The sequence below is a fragment of the Athene cunicularia genome (assembly GCF_003259725.1).
Source record: "Athene cunicularia isolate RWA chromosome 1 unlocalized genomic scaffold, athCun1 chr1_part2, whole genome shotgun sequence".
In the NCBI taxonomy this organism is placed as follows: Eukaryota; Metazoa; Chordata; class Aves; order Strigiformes; family Strigidae; genus Athene; species Athene cunicularia.
The window spans coordinates 29582196-29593748 of NW_020799092.1; the positions used below are offsets into that span (position 1 = coordinate 29582196).

Genomic DNA, 11553 nt, shown 5'->3' on the forward strand with positions numbered 1-11553 from the left:
CCCCCCCCCCCCCCCAATTAAGGCAAAAGTCTTTGGAAGCTAGTACTTCCACTGGTAGCATGTGATTCAAGCTCCTCTCCATGTCCAGGAATAGGATGCTGTCCTGAATGTGGATGTGACATTTCCAGCAGCCCTTGGTGTTTTCTGGGCATGTGTCCTTCCAGAGGCAGCTATGTTCAGGAGGTATACTCCACTCTCCCCTGACATCAGTTCTTGCAGCATCTCTGTACTAGGTTTAAGGTCCAACCATTTTGGCAAGCATGCACGGCAGGCTGACATGACCTGCTCCATAAGCAGATGGCAGATAAGGGGAATTAGAGATAGGAAATGGTGTTACTACTCTAGTTTTATATATTGTAAAACTCTAACTGGACAGAAGTCCAGGAACAGCCACAGATGATCCATTAAAAGTCTAAAAACCACAGTGCCTTGATTTTTGTGTAGTGCTTGTTTTGTGTGCTTTTTAATGCAGTGACAATGCTTATGGTCTGCTTTTAAGGCCCTGCATTCTTCAGACTGCAGGTAGGTAAAATACTTGTAGTGTGGGGATTTTGTTTATTTGCTTAGTATGTAACTGCTATGTTGGCAGTGAATGATGGTGAGACAGATCATTCCATCAATTTCACTTAATACATCTGAGGCACTTCTAGAGATGGAAATTTTTAATGAGTTTTTCTGAAACATAAAGTGAATGCCCATTTGCTGCAGGATTGTACCAAGAAGTGTATTAACTAGCATTACCTTGTACTGAGTTATTGTTCCCTGAAAGGCAAATACTGGCACTGGATAATAGAGTATTTTTCCTATATGGATGGTTGCGTCTGAGATTCCTTGCAGGCTCTTTGTTTCTTCATGTCTGTTATTTGATTCCTTGGCAGCCACAGCAGTTGTGTTTCCACAGACAGATACTAGTGCAAAGGGAAGAGGGAGCAGGGGTGAGAATCACTTTCCTGGGAGCAAAGGGGACCCTGTGTCAGGAAACCTGTTTTGAGTGCCTGCTGGGCCCCTGCAGGCACCCATCCTCACCCAGCAGGTGTATGGGGCTGAACGGCATTGGTAGCTGGGTGTTGCTACTTCATTGCACATTTGGAGCTGTAGGGGAAAGAAAAAAGCCCAAACCCATATGCACATGCACTTCAAATCAGTCAACTTCATCTCACAGGAAAGTGGAAAGCTGTCAAATGTGGCAAGGCTTCCCATTGCATTTGTTACAGTGCTGCTGGTCTCTTTGGGCCACAGTGACATCTGAGGAGGATTACAGGCTTTTAAAAAGCCTTGGTACTTATCATTGCTGTTCCATTCTGCTGAAGGTTTTTCATGAGAAAACACCATGTAGCACAAAGCCAGTTCATAATGCTTTTTAACGCAGTTTCCTTCAGACTTGCTGTTGTTCACATTTATGTTCTGTCATGATAAAAGCCCACTTGGTCTCTGGGAGATGAAATGCTACACTAGGGCCTCATCAGGGTGGCCTTCAATGTATGGCTTAGAGGAGAGACAGACAAACAGTGCAGTAACCTGACCCATCAGGATTCTCTGGTATAGTGGTAGCAAAGGGAGAGGTGAGTAAGCAAGTTGTGAGGGCAAAGGCAGGCTGAGAGTCGATATCCTTTGTAGCATCAAGGGCTGGAGTTTTGACTTGCTACGTTTGATGCTGCTTTTTCAAGACGAGATAAAAGCATATTAAGTAGTAAAATGGTTCCTGCAGGTGTGGGGCACTCAAACCTGTGAGTGGCTTCCAACTTTTAGATGGGACAAGCATACAATATGCTTGGTCTGTCCTGCTTAGGATAGCTTTTTTTAAAAGCACACAAGAAGAAAATAATTATAGGCAGCAGCAACAACATTTACTAAACCAATTGATAGAGCTGGAAAAGTATGAAGAGTCTTTTGGACCCGGTGCACTGCAGCAGCAGTGCAGTAAGAATTCCTTTCTTGTTACAGCTCTTACAGCAGAATGTCTTGAAAGCAACAGCCCGCTTTGCATTGGTTCTCCAAACTCAATGGCCATGTATCTAGGAATGAGGTCTTGCTCTGATGGGTTTTAACAAGTATTTTCTTCCTAGCGTGCGTGTTTGCAGCTGCCAGCCTTTCTGTCATGCTCCATTGCCCAGATCCCTTCCATTTTAGCAAAGAGTAGAGTATGCTTTGGATAGAGCAGGAAACAGTGATGTAAATCATGTAGTCACATGTAAGACAAAAAATGTGTGGTATTTCCTGAAACAGTGTGTTTTTAGAGCTTACAGTGTGTCCTACTGGAAGTATACTCTGAAAAAAACAGAAAACCAATTGCGTTACAGATAGGTATGCAGAGCTCAGTGAATGTGTTTGAGGTTGTTGGCTGCTTTTGGACAGAGATGAATCTGTATCCAGCTAAGTGTGCTTCTGTTGCAACTGTGATTAGCTCTGAATAAATCAGAAGTTGTGTTTCTTTGATTATCTCAGTTCCACTGAGAAGTTGCTACAGTCAAATCTCCAATTTTTAATTGTCAGTATTTCCCATGTTACTTTCTTCAGCAGTCTCTAAAAACATAATGGCATGTCCTCATTCACTGATTATGAAAACTATGAGAAGAGCAAGTAGGTGGTAGGGTACAAGTTCAAGTTCGAGATGAGGACTTTTATTCAGAGAGTATAATTCTTATGCAAAGGAATGGATGCTTGACAGCTGACTAATCTAATGAATTTGCCTCCCAAAAGCTTTGTAAATATTGCCATGTAACCATGAATGAATCATCAGTGTGTTCTAAAATTATGGGAATGCTCTGAGATTCCATGGTTGCTGTGAGCTGAAAGTAGTCGAAGTCATCTCCAGAAGTGCAGCATCTGCCCCAGTTCAGGGATCCAAAGCCCAGGGACCCACCTACACTTCAGGTGGGGGAAATGCCAGTGACTTTCACCAATTTGGATGCCTCCTTAGTAATGACCTACTGGTTTTGACAGCAGCAAATACTGTGTATCTGCTCTGTAGCATTAGGTAAGGCAGAATATTTTGCATTGTGTGTTATCTTGGTGCTCTGGGTATAAACTTAATAAAACTTCACATGAATGTGCTAGGGAAGCTTAAAATAATTAGATTTTTAAAACTTTCCTGGAGACTTCCTGTAATTCTCACTCTAGTACAATTACTGAGCTCATAATTAATTTTTCTAGCTAAATTGCAACAGTGGTGTGTAGCAGTCTATTGGGTAAATGCCTTTTGATAAAAACAAAAAGCATCTAATATGCCACTCTAGCTAAATGTGGGAAAAACTGTGAACAAATGTAGCTTATTCAGAAACAAGAAATCCTGACAGTGTTTATTTCCCAACTAGAACCAAGAAATATCAAAAGTTTTATGGAGTAACTTCATCCTCATGTGATTTCATGACCAGACTCAGTTGAGCCAGGTACATAAAGGTAGGTGAGTGTAATCCAAAGCTCAACTGAATGGAATAGGATCTTTCTGATCTGAAAGTACTTGTAAAGACAAAAATTGCTTACTTATTTTGCTTCACTTCTAGGTTTAGACACAGTTGTTTTTCCTACAAGTCTGTACTACATCTATGCACATAAGATACTGAAACTGGAAAAAAATCACCCCTAAATCTTTATCTGCAACACCAAAGATGACAACTGATACACTTTCTTCTGTTGGTGGTTTTTGGGTTTTTTGTTTTTTTGTTTTTTTTTTTTTTTACAAGAGAGACTCAGTGATCAAACAAGGGAGCAGAAAGGCAAACTTGTAAAATGGAAATCATGACTGTCTTGTTTTCCTGTGCTGTCCCTGCCTTGTCACTCTTGCTTAGAGGAAAGAGGGGGGAGCAAATGTCCAGTAGTTCTCTGCAATTTTTAGCAAGCCTGCTTTGGATGGTTTTAGGGTCTCCTGCAACATCCAAACCAGCCTAGAACGGTTGAGTTTTATGGTGTCTACCATAAAACTAATGTGTTTTAATGAGGTTGGGCTCTATTAAATTTCCAGCACCTGGAGTCAAGTAATTACTTAAGCAGTTGTAATTTCTTCTGAAGGTATGTTGATACTACAGCCTCCTCTGCTGCAAAGGAAATCTGGATAGTTTCCCAGTATCCCCAGAAAACTCAGCAAGCAGAGTGTGACTTAAAATTTTGGGTTCTCTTAGGAGGTTTGGGTAAATATTTTTTTGAATGTCTGAAGCTGGCAGTGCTGACAGCCCTGGAGTCCAGACCTTGATAACTTGCCAGGCAGTTCAGGAATGGTTTGCATTGACATAACAGGAAGTCTGGTGGTAGCACATTTTCTGCTGAATTGTTCCAGTATAGGAGTTTTTCACCTTTTTCCTTTGACTTCCATTATATTACAGGAGAAGACTCTTGTGTTAGAGTTGCCTAGTAACATGTAGAGATATGCCTGCAAATAGGCTGTTGGTGCATTGAGTCTTATGCAAAATATGGGAGATGTTTTTGTTTGGACTGTTCCAGTAAATGTATTGCCTGTTTCTGTTCCTGTTCTGGAAGACAAAAACCTGGTAACTTAGTGTTAGGAAAGACATAAATGTATATGGTGAAAGAAAGGAGCCTGTTGTGTTCCTGTGTATCTAATCTGATGTCACTCCTGTGTGACAGCCAGCCAGAACTAGCATGATTGTGGTAACACACCCTTACTATACAGGGTTAAAAAGTCTCAGGGACACAAGACACCAATTTCCAAGAAGTGTTCATTTTACCTCACTCCTCCTACATAAGGTTGTTTTTAACAGCTTGCCCCTCTATCTAGAGGTAGGACTGTGTTAAAGGGGAATCCATGCTTTATTTTTGATATGGAGGAAGTCTAGTGTCATCACTGAGGTGTTGCTTCCCCCTCTGCCTATTCAGTGGGATAGAATGTCTAGCATGGGTTAATGCAAATTATGGAGAAAGTCAAGGTTTTGGTGTCTTATTAATAAGTGGCAGAAAAAGTTGGGTTTCTTTTCGTGCCTTTGTTTCAAATTTTTTTTTTAAATCCACAATTTTATAAATTTTAAATATGTGGCTGTTTAGTTTTGAGCTGTTGTCTCAAGTTTTCTTTCTTCTCTTATTTTAAAATGAAAGGGGGAAAGGAGTGGAAAGCACAAAGGAACAACATCCAAGGGAAAGCTGTTTCTTAAGCCTTGTCTTTACTTGCTTCTAGTTCTCGTTCTGCTTTGCACTGGAAAAGCATTTTCACTTCTCACCTTACTTCCCTTCCAAACCCTCATGTTTTCTCTGTGAAATTGTCTACATGGGAAAGTTTAGATGTGAAAGCCAAGGTATGATTTTATACCAGGGTTAAATGTGGTTTTAACTACCAATGTGAACACTCTTGTTTTGCTACAAGTATTTTTTTTTCAAATTATAGGTTTCTTCTTCTCTTTAAATCATAGCTTATGACATTGTAAAACATTTAAACTGAGCTGGAAGAGGTTCTAGAAAAAGAGCTCAGGCACTTACATAGTTACAGCTGTATATCTAGCAGATAAAACTTTCCTGCTCAGACAGGCCCTCACTATTTCATCTTAGATTTTGTTTTTTCCCCCGGAAGAGTTAAAAACTAAGAAGAAAGTATTTACTTCAATGATTTCATTTTTTAAAGTGCCATCTTTTTTGTTTTCCATTTCAACTTTGAAATGAGGAAAACAGATTCAATTCATATTTTCCCTTCTTTTGATGAAAGATCATCTTTTGATAAAGCTTGAAATTATATTAAATTTTGGCCTTTTCAGAGTTATTAGCTATTATTAAAAGGAAAAGGTCATTAAATTGGCTTGAGTAAAGATGGTCTGTTGTAGGATGGTGTCCTGGTTCAGCTAGTTTCCCCAGCATGTGGGGAGGGAGCTCTGTTTCAATACCATGCTGATATGGGTGCCAGGTGCCCAAGAGGAGGAAGAGCAGGGACAGCTTTTGTTTCTCTTTGCTACCCTTCTCTGCTGTATCCTTGTGGTATATCTCTGTATATCTCTTGTCCTGTTCATTGTTATTACTGTTTATTGTTATTGTTGTTCTTGTTGTTTGGTTTGTTATTTGTTACACTATTGTGTTAAATCTTTCCTTACCTCAACCCCGGGATTTGTGCCTCACTCCCTGCCCCGACCGGTCCGAGGGTGGGGGAGGGACAACGGCAACATGGTCTCTGTCCCAGCAGGGCCTAAACTACCACAGATAGTTTTGTTTTGAATGCTGTACCCTGCGGGAAGGGAGACAGGAGACAGTGTTACAGCTGCCTATAAAGCAGGACTTTTGGCTTTACACCTTTTGTTAAATTCATTGTGAGACCTGAAAATCTTTAATGCTGCCTGCATTTCTCTCCAGCTGTTAATAACAACATAGGCCATCATTTAAAAAGGGATTTTAGAAATCTTATCAGCTGATATTACTCTAATCTGTCCTTCGCGGCGAATGGAGCTACTGATTGGAATCTTTTGGCAGTGTACTCCGCACCACCCCCCACCCCCCTCATCCCTGACTTTTTTTTTGGTCAAATGGAGGAGCCTGAGGAGAGCCAAGGTTTCTACAAATGCTGGGGAAAGATGCAGGCTGGTGTGCCAAGTTCCAGCCTTGTGTGTTGGTTGTTTTTGGTTTTTGTTTTTGGTTTTTGGTTGTTTTTTTTTTTTTTTTTGAAGAGGGTGGGTTATGTACCAAACAAGGAACACAAGGTTTATAATGGACATGCTGACAGAAATTTATTTATGGTGCCTGCTGCCACTCCTGGACTCAGCTTTTACATTCAGCTAGTGTTGCTGGCTCCCCACTGCAGATTTTCAAACAAGGTGCTGTAATAACCTCAGTGGTTTTTGTCTTGCTCAATGGGCTCTATTTAGCCTTGCTCTTGACTGATGTGACAGTTTGGGACAGAGTTCCCTTCCCTTGGCACCAGCCCTAGATTCAGCTTAAAGCACTCTGTTAAATCCAGTGCTGTCCCTCCACCAATACAGATGCTGTTGCCATTGCTTTGTATATTAGATGGTTCCTATCTGCTTTACTGGAAGGAAGGAAAGAAAAATCACATTTCCCCGTGATTAGACGTGAATCTTATAAGGAGAGTTAATTCATTCCTGCCTGAAAGTAATGAGAGATTCAGAGGAGATGGTAGCACTGCTCAGCATACAAGAGGCTTGATGGATTTAGGATATGCAGTGCACCTCATTCACCTTTCTGAGATTTCAAAGGTGTTGAAAATGGGGCAATTGGTCTGTTTGCCCTCCTTCACCCCTGTTTGTTGTTTAAAGTAAGTCTTAAAGCTCTCTCTTTAAAAACCAAATAACAGCTGAAATCCCTGTGCCTTTCTTGTACTGTAGAAACTGAGAGGTTGTTGACTGATGGGGGATGGGAAGTAAATTTACACCCAGATCCCTCTTACCAATTTTTCCTCTCAGATATTTTTCTTTCTATGTTTGTTTTACTTTGGCAATTAACTAAACAAATTGCTGTCTGAGCAGTGGAGTTAATGGAGTCTGGTTTCCTTCAAGTTTTTTTGCTGTTCCCTTTAGTCTCTCTCAATGATCAGTTTTGTTCTCTGTCACATCATGTATGGAGAAGGGCAGTGGGGAGATGAGTGGAGCTGGTTTTGGCTTTCCCTTTCCTCAAGTGGGGGCACACTTTTGGACTTCTGTCCTTTACCCAACTTCTAGTTTTCAAAAAAGCTTGAAAGAACATAATTTTCAAGGTGTCCTTAAGATCCCTCCCCTTCCAAAGGCGCTAAACTGGCTAATGGCGTCAGGCATTTTTGGTTAGGGAGAGGATTGAGTTCTTGGAAGGGACAGGCAGGCTGCAATTGCATAAGTTTGTTTCCTCCCAATGCCAAGGTGGAAGTTTAGTTCCTGGAAGGCGTCTTTTTAAAAAAAGGCTACCCATTTTCTGTGTCACTCAGGGCTGTCTGGGTGTACTGTTCCTGCTATTTCTAAGAGCAGCATAAAAATATGTATCCTCAACAAAACACTTTAGGCTGTCTCTGTTGCAAAGAAGCAACAAAAGGAGGGGAAAAGGTGCAATAGCACTTAAAAATACTCTTCTTTATTTTTAAAAAGAATATCCTGTGATAGTTACAGTGTAAGTAGTATTTTGACAAATCAAGAATGAACATACAATGCTGTTCCTTTCAATTGGGTTGGCCTATAGTTATCTGTAGAATTCAGTTTCTGCCTTTTTTTTTTTTTAAGTTTATGCCAATCTTCTGTCTGTTGTAAGTGAAATAAGCATTGCCCAGAAAACCACAGAAGTGTCTTGTGGGTGAAACAAATGATTGTGGAGTTATTGAGGCCTCTATGGAGAAACAGCCATAAGTTTGCTTTCATGTCTTTGAGGAATCATATGACCTTCCAGTGATGAAGCCAGGACTTTTGATAGGGTATTGAATATAATCCCCAAATATTTAATATGCAGGATATTAAAGGAAAACAATTTGTCAGATTTTTAGAGTGAGTTGGGACTTGCTTCATGACCCTGGTAAGTATGTGCATGACTCATGTTGAGGTCTTTATTGAAGCTTATCATTGTAATAGGAAAAAGAAGAGGGGGCAGTGAAAAGGCAACGCTTGAGGTTTTGGGTGAACTTAACACTAAGCAAAATGAGGGAGCTGGAGCCAAGTATACTGGGGAAAGGGCTGTACATGCACATTCCTTACAGGTGCACCGCAGTCTGCACAGAGCCTCTGACACATTCTTAGCTCTCCAATAAAGGATCTTATCTGAACAGAAGCACAAATTTGTGCCTGTTAGTTGGTGGGTTTTGGTATTCTTGGAATGTAAGATGAGGCCAAGATGCATACTAACCCATGTCTACCCTATGCTCCTTTGAAAACAGTAAGGTGCAGCACAGTAAGACAGCCCCACACTTTAAATTATATTAAAGTTGGGGTGATGGGAGAAAACCAGAACAATTTCATTTGTATAAATACCTCTTGCCTGAAATAAAATTATGCATGAAACAATGCAAAAAGCCTTTAGTTGAGCTTAGTAACTGCTCTTATAAAAAGACAGCAGCAGTCTCTGTGGGGCTGCATTTTCAAAGCTGAATCTCAACAGTAGGCTTTGATGTTCTGATGAGGTATCACATAAATTAACATTTTTAAGGAAAAGTTCAGGTTCTTTACTTGCAGTCCTTCAGAGCTTCTGGAAATGAAACCGTTTAAAGACCTAGCTCTGGATCTAGAAGCCTTACCTCAGACTCATATTTTTGCAAATATTAGTCTGGCTATTTGCTTTAATTTTTTTGGTTTTGTGAGCTGTGTGCTTTTATTTGTATACATAATATTTGTTCCTGCAACAATCACTGCTCGAAAAGTTGCCATGGTAACAGATTTCACTGTTGTTTCCTTTTGAAAGCAGGGTGAGGGTACCACTGTGATTTCCTGGCTGGGTGCTGGACTGGGAGCCAGAAGAACTGGGCTTCAGTCCTGCCTTGCTGCCAGCATTTGTCTTTGCTTGAGTTGCCCCTGACAGGAACCAGCAAAGCATTTCAGCAATTATTTTATTTTGCCTGCTGTTGGGCAGCCACCCAGACCCTGTCTATCAACCTCCAGCATCCCAAACATTTGCCTAAAGGACTCTTTCCACACTCATTTGATTTCCTCACACCTCACTGTCCACCCCTGATGTGGATTCCCCTTGCCCACATACTGAGTGGCCTCCCAGACCTCCTTGTTTCCCCAGATTCCATTGCAACTCCTGCCATTTACTTCTTGGTGTCTCCATTTCCCTTCTGACCCTTGATTGGTCCTGTGGACTTCACCAGGACTGGTTGACTCTTTGGCTGTACCTCTGTTTATCTGTACTTGAGCACCAGGCCCCTGGGCAAATTTTGACTTTTATTCAAGATTAGCTCTATGGAGAAAGGAGTTTGTGTACAGTTCTTCTACTGAAACTACAGATATTTTCTTTGGTTTTGTTTCTACCTAAACCTATTTCTCGAATATGCCTGGACACGTCAAAACAGTAATGATTAGTTTGCATTAAAAAAATTTTCATACTTCTTGATATCATTTATCTTTAGATCATCCACTGAAAGCAATTAAAAAGAAGGGCAGTATTATTGATCTGTTTGGGTTTTTTTAAAGGAGAAATCTTTTAAGCTTGTCCTGCAGACTAGTGGCAGAGCAGAACTACGGGTAGGTCTCCTGAGCCCCCTCTGATCCCCTCCTCAATGGATCAGCCTCTTTCACTGCTCTGGCATCAGGTCTGCAAGAAGCTGAATTTGTGGGACTGGGCCACCGAAAAAAGCCTACAAGTAGTTTATCTCCAAACTCTCCTTCTGTGTGTCTATGAAGTGATAACTGGGGGGAAGAAAAACCCAACCTTCATGATACCCATTTGGTACATGACTGACAGATTTATGATAGGATGCAGTTTCCTCTGTTTGTCTGGCAGTGAGTGGTAAGGCTGTGCTGTTGTGTGTCCGCCTTTCTCACTGGTGAATGCTTCCAGCTGGATTTGGAGGACAGGAAATGATATGCCGAAAGGCTTTTGGTGACAATTAACAGAATTCCTGCTGATAACTTTTTTTTTTGTCCTCTCTCAGAATGTTTTTACATCAAGCCCTAAGTTGTTGTGGAGTGGCATTGAAGATTGGTGGTTAGAAGTATTTGATGAGTGTGTCATGGAGCAGCTTTTATTTCTGTTGGAAGTATAATTTTTTTTTTATCTACATCTCTTCAGTCTTCTACTTGGTGATCAGAGCAGCATAAAAATTTATTTTTCTTACCAGATGGTTATACCCTAAAAACCAGCCCAATGTATCAATCAAAGGGAGTTATTGTCAAAGTAACCTAAGGAAAGAGTGAGATTGCCCAAGAGTCTTCCAGTAGGGAGGATCGGGGAAGCAGTTTATGCTTATGTTGGGAGTGGTCCAACTACATTGTAAACTGGTAATTTTGCCAGGAACAGTAAGGGGCTTAAGTCCCAAGAATGTAAGGTAGTGTCAACTTTGGAGCATGTGTTTTAAAAAAAAAAAAAAAAAAAAAAAGTTCTGTAATGCGTTTCTGTGTAAGGCATCTCTCCTGCAAAGAGGGAAAAGTAAATGTTTATTTGCCATCACCTAGGACTAGCTGCAACTACAAAAGGAAAGATACTGGTATTGACTGTGCTGCTTCTAAAAACTCTCAAGAGTTGTCTTAGATACAGTGTTAGAAACCAAGTATCTTTCCTTAGGGATTGGTGCTCTTCAGACATAAGGTTTTGTTTTTCACCATATGTGGAGAAGTTTTTGGAAGATAACGGCCACCTGGTCCTTGATACCGACATGAGTAATTCTCTGCTAGCTGCCTCTGTGTAAAGAATTTACTGTTCAATGTTCCTCTCTGGCTTGCCACTGCATAGAGAGCTATTGTTTAGCAAATTCCTTAACTAGAGATATGGAGTGAAGTTGAAACATTGAGTAGGAGGTCCATAGGCTCGTACTTCTTGCTTGTGCTTCTTGCGTTGTACCAATGAAATATAAGTTATATTGTGTGGACAGTAGCTTAGAACCAATCACAGCTTGTTTAGCTGTATGTGATCACGCCCTAATAGTATATAAGATGCACTGTACTTAATAAAATTGGATCAAGCTGGCAAACCATATTGGTGTTATTCTTGATACCCGGGCTT

At 40.7% G+C, this 11553-nt stretch overlaps 1 protein-coding gene across 1 annotated transcript in view; it reads left to right on the forward strand.

Annotated features, from left to right (window-relative positions):
• Positions 1 to 40, forward strand: part of INTS13 (integrator complex subunit 13) — a 31213-nt gene extending 31173 nt beyond the window's left edge. Inside the window, exon 19 of the transcript XR_003400191.1 lies at positions 30 to 40. The gene's annotated coding sequence lies outside the window, so the exon portion shown is untranslated. The remainder of the gene's footprint in view (positions 1 to 29) is intronic.
• Positions 41 to 11553: the final 11513 nt, after the last annotated feature.